This window comes from Sturnira hondurensis, unplaced genomic scaffold (assembly GCF_014824575.4).
Source record: "Sturnira hondurensis isolate 20B ecotype Veracruz unplaced genomic scaffold, ASM1482457v3 Scaffold0016284, whole genome shotgun sequence".
Lineage (NCBI taxonomy): Eukaryota > Metazoa > Chordata > Mammalia > Chiroptera > Phyllostomidae > Sturnira > Sturnira hondurensis.
In genome coordinates this window covers 5,454,617-5,467,891 of record NW_028088915.1, presented here as the reverse complement: position 1 = coordinate 5,467,891, position 13,275 = coordinate 5,454,617, and the positions used below count along the sequence as shown (strand labels likewise).

General features: G+C 44.1%; 1 long non-coding RNA gene across 1 annotated transcript; it reads left to right on the top strand.

Annotated features, from left to right (window-relative positions):
* Positions 1-481: 481 nt before the first annotated feature.
* On the top strand, positions 482-12,745 carry LOC119000779 (uncharacterized). The gene is made up of 3 exons (XR_005069407.1): positions 482-492; positions 7,007-7,012; positions 12,678-12,745. It is a non-coding gene; the product is annotated as an uncharacterized LOC119000779 (long non-coding RNA).
* The last annotated feature ends 530 nt before the right edge of the window (positions 12,746-13,275 follow it).

Here is a 13,275-nt window from a genome sequence, read left to right as displayed (position 1 = left end):
GATATTCTTCACTTAAGGCAAAGATAATTCATAAATTATTTTTTAAATTCCCTTCTTTTCTGTCCTTGATAAAAATGGAATTATTTTTTGAATTAGTGGTATAACACTTGTTGTCATTTATTTCTGAAGTGATTTTACCATTCATGTCTGTGAGAGGGATTTTCTTCTTAGACCCAGCAGTCCCCCTTCCCTAGAGGGTGAGAGTTATGAAGGCAGAGCCTTTGGGAGCTTCAGCCCTGAATTCACAGCTCTCGAAACAGTGCCTGTCCCTTTGGACTTTTGAATAAATACTCATTAAATGTTACATATTAAGTGTTAACTGAATTGAAGTTTGCTGTTATAGGGTGTCAGTGGATTCATTGCTTATAGCATCAGAACTAGACCACACATAATTTCTCCAGTTAAAAAAAAATAGAAAATAAAATGCAATCCTAGCTGAACTTAAAAAAATAAGCATTTTTAATTGACGTATAATTGACACACAAAATATTAGTTTCATGTGTACAACAGAATGATTTAACACTTGTATTCATTGAAAAATGATCCCCACAATAAGTCCAGTTACCATCTGCCACCCCGTAAAGCTAATACAGTGTCAGTGAGTGTATTCTCATGCTGTGTACCACATCCCCGTGATGCAATGAGGTAGGAGAAGAAGCGTCTTTCCAAAAAAGACAGGCTGCCCCATGGATCACTGTTCCTTCTTAAGGAATTGCTACAGCCCTTAGCTATAAAAAGTTCAATAAAAGATTAGAAATAGGCATTTGCATTCAATTCCTTAAATACTATGTAGGATCTTTCTCACTACTCTTAACTCATTCCTGGGCAGAGTCACCTTCATGGGCACATAGCTTGGGCCTTTGAACGGGGAATCATGCTCACCAGGGCCTTGTGCTTCGGTTAATGATCTGCTATCACTGTCTTAAAATTCTTAATAATGTTGTCTTTGAACTTGTGTTTGGTAAATGAGGTCTGATGGAACAGTGGGACATGCACATGAACAGAAAAGATTTGCTCCATAGGCCATTCATAGTCACCCATTGACATGCAGCTTTCATTACGCCCCACAAGCACAGAATTCCAGTTGACCCATAATTTGTGGGAGTTCAATGAGATGCTGAGTGAGTGCAAGGTAAATGCATTATGTCTGTGACTGAGTAAGCAGGGGCGCTGATGCCCCAAGAGGCCATTCGTATGCAGAATGAAAGCAGTGTTATTCTAAGAAATAGAAACAACCAAGGGACCCTTTTCTTTCTCATGCTCGTTCCTTGTATTAGTAACCACTTACACTAAAAGTGATGAGCTAGAAGAAAGGGAAAGATAGGGCACCCCAGAGTCCCTTTCCCTCTCATTCTCCCTTACTCATCTCTAAGCTAAAGGTACAGAGTGTTGGTAAAATGTGCACATATCAAGAAGTGAAATAAAAACAGATGAGGTAGTGAGACTCCCCTCCAGGAGCACACGTGTAGTTTAACAAACTGGGTTCATTCCTCATTGCAGTGTGGAATTCCCATTACCCACAAGAATCATGGGCAGTCTCAGTAAGAGGCTCTTGGAACCTAGTGTAGGATTTGGGCTCTGGCTGAGTGATGTTGGGGAGGGCCTAAGGAAGCAGATGGTCTAGAATGGGCATGGTCAGAAAACAGGCATCTCAATAAATATCAATAAATTTTATATGTAGGAAGGCAGCATAGAGTGAGGCTACAGCTGTGACTGGTGAAGACATAGCTGTCACTCATTCAGCAAGAGAGGGTGGTGTTGGGCATTTTGAGGGTTGCGCAGTGACCTGATGGAAGTGGACAGCCTGTGAGATGAAGTCCACCAGCAGAACACAGGGCTTAACTGGAAGTGTTGGGTCCATGTGCAATAACACTTAGCCCGGGCTGTGAATGTCAAATTCTGTTCCCAGTCATCGAAGACTGCTTTTTCTTTTTCTCACACTGTTCTGTAAAAAAAAAAACACACACAAAAAAAAACCCCACAAAAAACATATGAACAGGCTGACAGGGACCAGAGGGGAGAGGGGAGGGAATTTCAGGGGAAAAGGGGAAGGGTTTACAGGAACAAGTATAAAGGACACATGGACAAAAACTAGGGGTGGGTGGAAATGGGAGCGAGGTGGGGAGTACTGGGGGGAGGTGGGCTGGGATGAGAGTAAAAGACAGAAAACTGTACTTAAATAACAATTAAATAAATTAATTTAAAAAATTAATCCATTTTTTAAAAAGACCCATATGAAGGTATTAGCTCTGAAATTAGAATCATGCAGTCTTACTAATTCTGCAAGCACATGAAATCCACTGATATTTGCATTTAAAACTGTCATCAAATAACATAAAGTGATTGCTGAAATTCAAGATAATAATTTAAATTTTTCATTACTTAGATTAACATTAAATGGCAAATTTTAAACAATAGCATGAGAAATTGAGAGAGACTAGGGAGGGGGAAAAGGCTTTGCATTTTATTGCTTTTAATGACACTTTTTGCCTGCTTTTTGAACAAGAGGCTCTGCATTTTCATTCTGCCCTGGGTCCCACACATCATGTAGCTGGTTCTCTTCCCAGTTTTTTAAATCTCTTTTAACCCTTGACAGTGCCTTAAAGAAATTCTTAAATCGGGTTTTCTTTTGTCCTTCAGAGATCACTAGTTGCCACCTGTTCCCCAAGTTAGAAACTGTCATAGGAGTTCAGTCCCTGAGGAGCCCCTCGGCAGGTGTGTGCCTCAGTTGGTTGGAAGAGTCCACAGGCTGCCTCCTGTCTTCCCAGATCCCAGTGGTAAGTCCTTTTCAGGGAGGGAGCGGAACGGGAAGGCTTGGAAAGGTGCACCCCCTCCGAGTGTTCCATCCTCGTGCCTGGCTCCGTGCTGTGAAAGAAGCCCTCTCACGAGGGCGTTTTTCTGTGTGGGGTTTCTTCCTTCCTTCCTTTCTTTTTTTTTTCTTCTGTGCAAGAGATAGCCAAGTTTTTGCTCACTCTTCAGATCAATATCTTATTTATAAACAATTTTCCAGTTCTTATCTCCAGTTACCCCAAGGATTCTGAGCCACAGTCTCTGATTACATTTGTCTGATACAAATTCAGTGTAAATCTGTTTCTTAGAAAGGCTTTTTTGTATCCCTTACACAGATTATAGCTTTACAAAATAATTTACAGAAGGTTATTTGAACAGAGATTTAAAGTGACTTCATGCCACATCAGATAAGAACAAACATATAAACTGCATTTGAAAATTCCATAGCTTTGGGCACACCCTCTCTGTCTCTCTTTCTTAACAGAAAGAGATCGGCACCTCTTACATCTAGGTATTCGAAGGCCTTTACCTGAGATGCAAAGCGTCCGTAGAAGCCTGGGTAAGACCTTGCCCACAGCTGTGCTCTTTCCCTGCAAACTGCTCTGACCCATCCCCATGGGTCAGTATCATCAGCATGTGAAACACCATGTTCTTAATACAAAGTCAGAAACCTGTCTATTTGGATGAAGTGGATGAAGGAAGAAATAGTGGCATCCATCACCTACCTCTAACTTCTGTCCCACTCCTCAAACAAGAGTCTCTCCCCTTCTGAACGCCTTCTCCAGGTGGACATGCCTGAGAGCAGAGGTGCTCTGAGAGACGGCTGTATCACAACTCATCAAAGTGGGGAGCCGTGGCTTTGTCATCTCAATCACCACACGAGTACCCACTGTAGTCCCCTCCGTTACCACAAATACATTCTCAAATACAATATTCCGTGCCTCCCCTACTCCTCAGCACTTTCCTGGTTACTGGTCATTAGAAGGCTTTCTCAACAGCATTAAGGGCCTTTGCTGTTATTACCTGAGTGAGGTAGACTTCTTGAGAAAGGGATAAAAAGGAAGAAAAATCTAAGTTGGAAATACGTAAGTTCTAGCAGAGTGTGGCAGTCAGTGACCGCTATGTTGATCAAATGATGTCTGAGATTTTATTTGCCTCCACCTGCCCTTTTCCACTCTATAAGAAGGAGAAGTAAGTCGCCTCCCATCTAATTCCTTCAGCTAGGATACCTCTGCATTAGTAGTGTGCAGGAAAAGAAAAAATAATCCTCCTTGTAAGAGGTGATCCTTTTAATAGAATACATAACAAAAATTGAAGCCTTGCATTTCAGTACCAGGTCTGGAGCCTTGGATTTCAGTACTAGGTCTGGAGCCTTGGATTTCAGTACTAGGTCTGTAGCAGGCACAAAAGAAAAAAAAAGAAAGGAAGGAAGGAAGAAACCCCACACAGAAAAACGCCCTCGTGAGAGGGCTTCCTACACAGCACGGAGCCAGGCACAAGGATGGAACACTCGGAGGGGACGGGCCTTTCCAAGCCTTCCCGTTCCACAGGGATGACCCATGCCTGTTGTAGGCATGGAAGCATTTCAGGGTCTGGCATCTTCCACAACTAAGGCTAGTAATAAAGGAAATACTTGCATTCAGGGATTCTCTTCAAAATGCCGCCCACCACAGTAACAATGCCCTCTGCTGTCCCAGTGGAAGACCTTGAAGCGTGTGGTGGATAACAGGATCTCTTGAACATCAGTTTCAGGAGGGAAACATAGAAGCAAGCTCAGGTGCCCGCTTCACATGGCCTCCACTTCAAAGAGTTGTTTCAATGTGGGTTCCCTTCTGAAAACAGCATGCAGAGTGGGAGAGTCGTATCAGGATCTTTGGCTGTCCATCAGAATACTAGTGTTTGGTCTCAGTGCATGGAAATGAAGCCCCTGGCCAGTCCCACAGAGGAAGGGTCATGGGCAGTGACTGTGCAGCTGTGGTGATGGATTATCCTGGAGAATCGCATTTTTTCACGCTCTCACTTCTTTCTGTCAACACAACGTGCACGTGACACACAGCCCTGTAAAGGGAAGCCAGGGCCAACAGAACTAACACAAACAAGCTCAGGCCTGCCCTGGTGGCTGTATCAGCCTGGATCTAACTCAGAGCAGCATTATGTCATGTATAAATCAAAGGGCAGTAGACAAGCCTCCCTACCTTCTCAAGTGTTTCACCCCAGGGCAGACAATAAAGAGATGTCTTCTCCTCCCACACTTCCTCAAATACTCACACACACACATACACATACTTATACACACAGACAAACACAGAGGCACACACACCCATGTGCACACTCACATGTGCACACACAGGCATGCAAACACATACACCCACCCTGCCTGTCAGTTACAAAGCAAAACTGACTCTTTGCAGAAAACCCTGAGAGAGCGTGCTCACTCAGCTCCTTTTCCTTGGCATAACTACTGCCCGGTGGAGAAGCAGCCCTGCCGGGTGGGTAGGTCCTCAGGCTCTGCAGTCAGGCAGGGCTCAGTGCAGCCCATCCCCAACAGCCACTCTTAAGGCAATTCAGGTCACACGTCCCCATGTAAACAGTGAACCCAGTGAGTGCTGGCTGCAAGATGAGTGAGATGGGCGGCTTGCAGAGTAAGCACAGAGTGGGGCTCACTCCCAGCTGTCAGCTCTCCCATTGCTCTACTCAGGTGGCCCTACATGGGACGGAGGCTTCTGGAAGGCACTGTCCCTGGTGGTTAGCTATTCCACAACCCACAAGGGCACGTGTTCTCTGAAATTGGTCTGGGCCCTACAGTACCTTTTTTTATATTACTTTTAATTATTAAAAGAGGTTTCCTAGTAGAAACTTCAAACACATAGTAGTGTGAAGAAATAGCAAACCATCATCCCCCAGTACCCCATTCCTTCTTTGGCAAGTATTCTTTAAGACTTTCTCATATGCATGTGCTTGTGTGCACACACATAAACTTGCAGACACATATTCACATGTGCACATAGGCTCACACACAGGCACACACAAAACAACACGCCATTCTAAACAAAGCTTGTATGCGAATTGTAACGGCTCCTGTAATTGCTTTTCCCCCCCGGACAAGAGATAGTGGTATAGGATTCAAGGGTGACATCCTGTGACAAAATGCAGGTGGTGCCACCATTGCTGGTGTCCTCTCTTAAGGTCCTAGAAGATGTTCTTAGGAACAAATATTAGTATAACATCTCCCCACAATTATTCTCATTTCCATTACTGAGAAGAATGTTTTATAATAAGATATCCAGGAAGATCAATGTATTCATTGCTGATTCAAGGGCAAGTAGTTTTGAAGCAGGAATACAGAAGACAACGAAGAGAGGGCTCATGTCACAACTGATCAGATCTGTCATCATCTAGGAAGAAAAGGTCTGAATGCTTGGTCTGTGTTGACTCATTTCTTGAGTCATAGTGACAGTTGCCACACACTCAGCCAAGGACATTTTTCTGGGCCCTGGTCCTCAAGGAGAAATCCAGAAGGCATGGACGCCGACAGCCTGAATCCTGCTGGGTGCCAGCCGTGCCCATGAACTCAGGTCAGCCAGCCTTTCTCTGAGCAGTGCTTTTAAAAAAAAAACCTTCTTTCTATTCCTTTGAACAGGAGACTTTGGCATCATCAAAATGAATAAATAAACTGAAGGGGGAAAATATCCCTATTAAAGGTCATTAAATACAAATTGTTCTACTTGTTGCTGGCGAAAGGTTTCAATTAACACCTAAATTTGCCATTAGTTTAGCTGGAGTCCCTCCTTGAATAAAGATTTCTCATTGTTTGACCCTTTGTTCAAACACAATGCAAATCAGAAGCAATTTATTAGCATAATCTCATCTAATATGGTGACTACACATTCTTACTAGTGGGAATGAATTGGAATTGTCAGAGTTGGTCAATTGCAGACGTGAAACACTGAGACCTGAGCTTTTCTTAGCATATCTAACTTCACATCTACTCATGGGCTCCGACATCAGATCTCACTTACTAGGAAAACCAAGAGGACATTGTCCCCTGTGGATTAAACAAGAATAAATATCAGAGTGTCCCCAGGATTGCTCTGATCTACCAGACACCCTTTGTGATCCCTAGGGATGAGAGAAGAGGGTGGAGGGTGACATCAGTGTGGAGCACAGGGGTTTTGGCTGGCTTGTTTTTGTATATAAGAAACTAATTTCTGTTCAGAGCAAGGTTCTGATTCTGAAGGAGCTATCTGCTGCATGTGCCCACAAAAATAATCTTAATAAAGTGCACTGCTGCCCCGTGAGTTCAGAGAAGGCAGAGATCACACTGTCCTCCTCACCTCTCTTCTCACCTCCAGTGCCCACCCAGCCCCCGCACGGTGCCTGTGGAATGAATGAAGGAAGGAACTGATGACAGTTTCTGGGTGTGATAGTGGGCAGTGCAGGTAGATGCTGGTAGGATGACTGGAACATGATAGGTTCTTCCTAATAAAACCTTTTAAAATTGTCTGCCCATCTTGATTTTGGCCTCATTGCTCCCAGTTTGTTCTTTTCTTACTTCAGGTTGTGGCTAAGTCCTTTGGAACCATTTTTTCCACCCGGTTATTTTATGTATTTGAAATCTGATACGTAAAGAGGTAAAGTTACTTGTTCAGGAGAACACATAGTCTGTTTTCTTGGTATTTCATAACATTACAAATCTTTATCAATTGGTTTTTGTGAAAGCATCAAGTCCTGCCATGGACTCTAGCTCATCTTTAATAACCAGAACATCTGAGTTATCAGAAAACAATACTCCCTGTGTTGGCTAATCAAGAATTTACAAACTGTAGTTTTACCATCCACTCTTAGATACTAGTTGATTGTAAGACACACAATTACTTTAGGCACCACTACGTAAAAACATACTGTAAACACAGTTTCTTTCTACTTAGAAGTTTCATAGTACACTTGTTGAAAGAACTTTTCTGGATTTATTATGCATTAAAAATGTACTGGTTTGGCTCTGGCTGGTGTGACTCAGTGGACTGAGCGCTGGCCTGCAAAGCAAAGGGAAGCCAGTTCAATTCCCAGTCAGGACACGTGCCGAGGTTGCAGGCTGGATCCCCAGTTGGGGGTGTGTGAGAGGCAACCACATGTTGATGTTTCTCTCCCTTTCTTCCTTCCTCCCTTCCCCTCTCTGTGAAAAATAAATAATCATAAAAAAATCTATTGGTTTGTCCATACCTTAAAAGGAAAGTATAAGCAAAAAAAAATTGCTTATGTATGGTATTGGTATTTCTAAAACTCCTCTGCAGTCAGGAAACGATGCTTTTATATTACTTTTTAACTCTGTCACTGCTGGGCAGAGTTAAAAAGCATCATTTCCCATGATGCTGTCATTTGTGCCATGAAAAGCATCAATGACGAAACTTGTCTTTAAACCAAAGAGCTTTTTCACTATTGTCTCAGATTTTTGTTCAAACCGCTATTCACCTTTCTGTGAGTGTTGATGTTAGTTCTTTCTTGCTTGGCTGGTGGGCTAAAAAAATCCCTTTACACTGCCTGGGGAGGGAACTGTGCTCTCTGTCTCCCACCAGCAGGATCCCAGAGAGCACTTGTTGGTGGTTCTGCAGGTTCATAAGGGGTTGCAGCCATTTCTGTAAGAACAGGTCATTGTTTTGCTAATGCTGGACATGTAGCCCACTTTGCTTTACTGTCTCTCTTTGTACACAGTAAGTTGGTGTTTTAATGCCAAGTCATGGAAGAATATTCTTAGAGACTGATTAAGCACCCAGCAAAGCCTTAAACACCCATGGTTCCAGCAATTCACATAACACAATGGAAGTGGCTGTTACACCAAGCGTCACTGATACCAAGAGACAGCCAATCCAGACCATGGGGAGCAGGCTGAGGGTGAGAAACAGGGAGGGCCACCTGGGGAGAAAGAGCTAGGCCATGGGATGAAACTGGGAAGCCACTTGTGCACCGAGTCACGTTCCTCAGGGACATAGGTCAGAGGTTGGACCTATGCCTTGGTGACCCCTCTGGGCCGTGGCGAGCACATTGAGTTTTGCAGCACAGCACCAGGTCCTGTGAGTGTGAGGTGTTTCCCGGGTAACTGAGCATGTGCCCTGCAGTCGCTCTCTCCCTGCTGAGGAGGTCCTGCTCCTGGCTGCTGGTGTCCCACCCTCCTGCTGAGGTGGCCCTCAGCACTGCCTGAGAGGCCGTGAGCAGTTTCCAGGGTCCCTTTACTTAGGATTATGGTTTGCCCAGTCTCTGCTGGTGGGCCCTGAGTGTGGGCCACTCAGTGCATGCAGGGACTAGGGTGTAGGGGGGTGGAGCTGACAAAGTTCCAGGGGAATTCCACCTGCCCCCAGCCAACATGGCATTAGAGGAGGCTCTTACACTGAACACACAAGGCTAGCAAGATAATTGGGTAGAGGAAAAAGCCCTCTACCCACTGCTGGTACCAGATTGAGGGTACGAGTAGGGGAATGCAGGCATATGGGCCACAGAGGTCAGAATGGTGACGGGGGAGGTTCTAGGACAAAGAGATCTGTTAGTCTAGCCAGGGGAGAGAAGGAATTGGTTGGGAGGTGGACCTACCCAAAGCATGAGCAAGTACCTGGCCTGTCTCGCACCCAAAGCTAATGTGGTCCCAGGGGAACAAAGAAACTCACTCTTGTTCATAGCTGGTTATTCTGGGCCTGCACTCTAATAGTGCACTGGCCTGTCCTCTCCACGGGCCATGTGGCCTCCAGGAGGGATTCTTTCTCTCTCACCCAACAAGTAAGTGCACTAGCTGGTGCATTCATACAAACTTACAGCCCTAGAAGGCACATGGCAATGGCAGTGCAGACAGCCACATGTGGGTTCCAGGAGGGAGCAAGATGCCAGTTAGGAGCAGGGAACAAGCTAAGCTACCCGGATGGCCATTTGGCAGCTCTCTCAGGCTCCAAAGGATGATACCTTGAAATGGAGCAAGAACTTGGGTCACTGCCTTTTGATTTGGTCTTTCTGAGAACGGCTAGATTTTGTCTGGATTTTGTGGAGAAGATAAACTTTGAGACAGGGAGTCCTCTGTTCTCTCATTTGGAGATCATTCGACATCCAAATAAAAACTTCTTTCGTGCCTCACCAGCCTCCGCCTTAGAGTTTGCCTTCCAAGACAGTGGGGATCCCAACCTCCATTTCTGTTTGGTAACATTATGACTGAATCTGCATGTGTCAAAGTGATGGGAGCTTCATCAGGACTGTTGCTTGTTCCAAAAATGGAGCTGAACAATCTCACTGATTGTAAGAGGCATCCTGATTTCTGCTGTGCCTGAATGTGGGGGGAAACGTGCGCCCCAGATACTAAAGAACACAAAGCTAGTATTGGCCTGTGTTGGGGTATTTCCTGGGGAAGTCTGTTTTTCTAGCTCATTAAAATGAGGTTGAAATTACAAAAGTGCCTAAAACACCTGCCAAAGAAGAGGTAATCAAGGCAGTTTTTAAAGAGACGTTCGCAAGTCAGTTTTAGCAGCATTTCTCAACATTTGCTGCACATTAGACTGAAGAGACAAATTGAAAAAGAAAAGAAAAGCAATGCTACCCCAAACAAATTAAATCAGAATCTGGAAAGGTGGAGCGCAGGCATCAGGTAATTTTAAAAAGACCTTTGGGAGGTGCTAGTGTGCAGTGTACTTAGGAAGCCACTGGTAGGAAATGCACTGGGTTTGCAGAAAGCCACTTTCTCCGTGCATCCTGGCGGTTAAGAGTAATACAGCACATCAGAAACATCTGGAAGCAGCAGCAGGTGGGCCTAAGGTTTATTTCAATCAGGCATATGTAGTGTGGGCACCTTTTTTTGCTCCTCCTCTTTCTTTTGTTTTTTTCCCCCCATTTACTCTTAATATCAGCTTGACAATCTTGCTGCAAGGATCTGTTTTAGTGCATCTACACATGGGGCTTTTAAAGCTTTCAAACTGTGTTAGTCAAAACCATGTCCGCCGTATCATGCATAGGCCACAGACTTTGCAGGATTCTTGGAACTCAAGTCCTGACTGCAGTCATTTTGGTATCTCCCCTGACCTCTCCTTGTCCCCTCCCCTGGTTGGGCTAGTCAGTTTTGCCTCTGACTTCTCCCTGCCCAGCTTCCCTCAGCTGACTGCATGGAGTGCTAGGGACACCACCAGCAGCTCCTGGGTTTCTCTGCAGGATTCCAGCTTCTCATTTAGTGAATCTCTTGTTAGCTGCAGAGACATATGGCAGAGATCAAAAGGGAGGGTACCTGTGTTCAGTGTCAAGGACAGTTCAGAGAAACCGCTCTCACAGTTTGTTGCAGTGACTTCCTGGGGTACATTATCTCACACTGTGTAAATATTGGTGTTCGCCTATCAAAAGCTTTTGGTTTTCCATCACAAAAAGAAAGATCTGCTTTTTATGTGGGATCTGCTTTTAAGATCCCACACCCTCCTTATCCTCACCCTTTCTTCACACTATGCTTTTGAATTTTTGTTGTTTTTGAGTTGACAGACTCTTCATAATTAGGGGAGAGAGAGAGAGAGAGAGAGAGAGAGAGAGAGAGAGAGATCTGATTGGAAAATTTCAGCCAGGAGAGAGGAGCTCAAACCTAGGTATTGGAGGAATTGTTTAAATTTATTCTCCAAGGGTCATCACTATATTTTCAAATAAAATAAATGATAGTGTGCTCTGTTTTTAAAACTTCCATTGAGATTTTTATGGAGAAGGTGATCTTGGTGTCTGCATATTTTATTCAGATTTTGATGGTATAATGTAAATAATGACTTATTTAGGAGAATTAATCACATCACTTGAAGGGAATCCATTTCTGTAACTCTTCATGAGATCCTCAGTCAGTGGCGAGCTTTCTTTCAGTGGACTGAGCCTGTGTTTTCCTTCATGTAACTTTCTTTTCATAAGAAAAATCAATTAGATATTGTAGTACCTATCACAAACAGAAGACAGAAAAATCTATTACCTGGAAACTCTTCTCTTTACCCTTCTTTACACTCGAAGAATTTTCTTACTAACTCTTGGCTTCCAGTAGAGACTATAGTTCATGTGAGTGAAATTGTTGACAGCAAACAGCACCAGATGTTAGACCTCAGTCCTTGAGTTTGGCTAAGAAAGAATTCAAAGTCAAGACTCAAATACAAGCAAAAGTTTACTTAGAAAGTCACAGCAGTAGAAGTGAGCTGTAGAAGAAGTGAGCCGGCTGGGCGGCGTGGACTCAGGACACAGGTCACAGAGACACTGGAGCTTATGAGAAAGACAGGCAGGGAAAGCGCATCTGGGGGAAAGTGAGGGAGAAAGGCGAGGGTGTGCGAGAGAGAGAGAGAGAGAGAGAGAGAGAGAGAGAGAGAGAGAGGGAGAGAGAGAACACACTCTGGATCTTTTGTGGGTTTTTTTCTGCTTTGCAGAGGCAGGGATTTTAGGAAAGGTCTCGGGGAGGATATCAATAGACTCTTCATCAGTTTTTTCAAGTGTGCCCTTTCAGGGGAGTGGTCTGTAACTGATTGGCCAGCACTAGGGTGGAGAGCATCGGTCATTGCAGCTGGTCCTGACGTCAGCCATGGCATGGCTCCATCTGGTTTTGCTGCTTTTCTGGGTCAGGAGCTGAAATGCAACCCAGGCCTAGATGTTATCTTTCATTTGATGGAAACCCTGTCTCTGTGGTCCATAGACCCGAGGCTTTGTCCCTAAGATTATGTGATATGGAGGACAACCTCATTGTCCTGAGGGCTTCATGCTTAATGGAGTGCTTATGCAAGCTCTTGTGCGGGAGTCGTATGAGGCTATTCCCTGGCCCACTTGTTCCTTCTATAAGAAGGTGCACATGTCTAGCAATGTGCCAGTGGAGGAAAAGTTAGGGGAGAGTCCAAATCTCATAACCAGTGATATGAAAGATCAAGGGGTCTAAACCACATGGCCAGCAATATGCTAGGGGAGGAAATGTCACCCTGGGGGTGAGGTCCCATCCTATAATACTTGTTTTCTCAGTTTTGCCCGTTGCTAGGCACCCAGGGCTTTCCTGGTGACCTGCTGTACCTGACCTGTGGTTCCGACTCTGCTCATGGCTGTCTAGCTGCCTACTATATCAAAACAAAGTGATGTACAGTTTGCAATGAGTTCTTAGCCATCTATACAGTTATACATAATTTCTGTAAGTTATAAAGTCATGTTAGAATATGTATGTTGCTACCAATTACTGTATGAAATCAAGTTGATTTTTTATGTCTTTATGCCTCAGTTTCCTCACTTATAATAGAAGGTATTTCTAATAGGGCTTTGTAAAGATTAAAATGAATATAAAGTATGGAACCAACTGGCATTCAGTTAAGCACACAAAAAACTGCAGCTGTTGTTATTGTTAATTTTGTTATTGTAAACCAATTGTAAATGATCATCAGCCATTTTTCTCCTGTCATTCCACATGTAAGAAGAAAATACAAACAGATTTTTCCCCTAACCCAAAATTTATCTTCTCAACCTTCGTCAGGGATT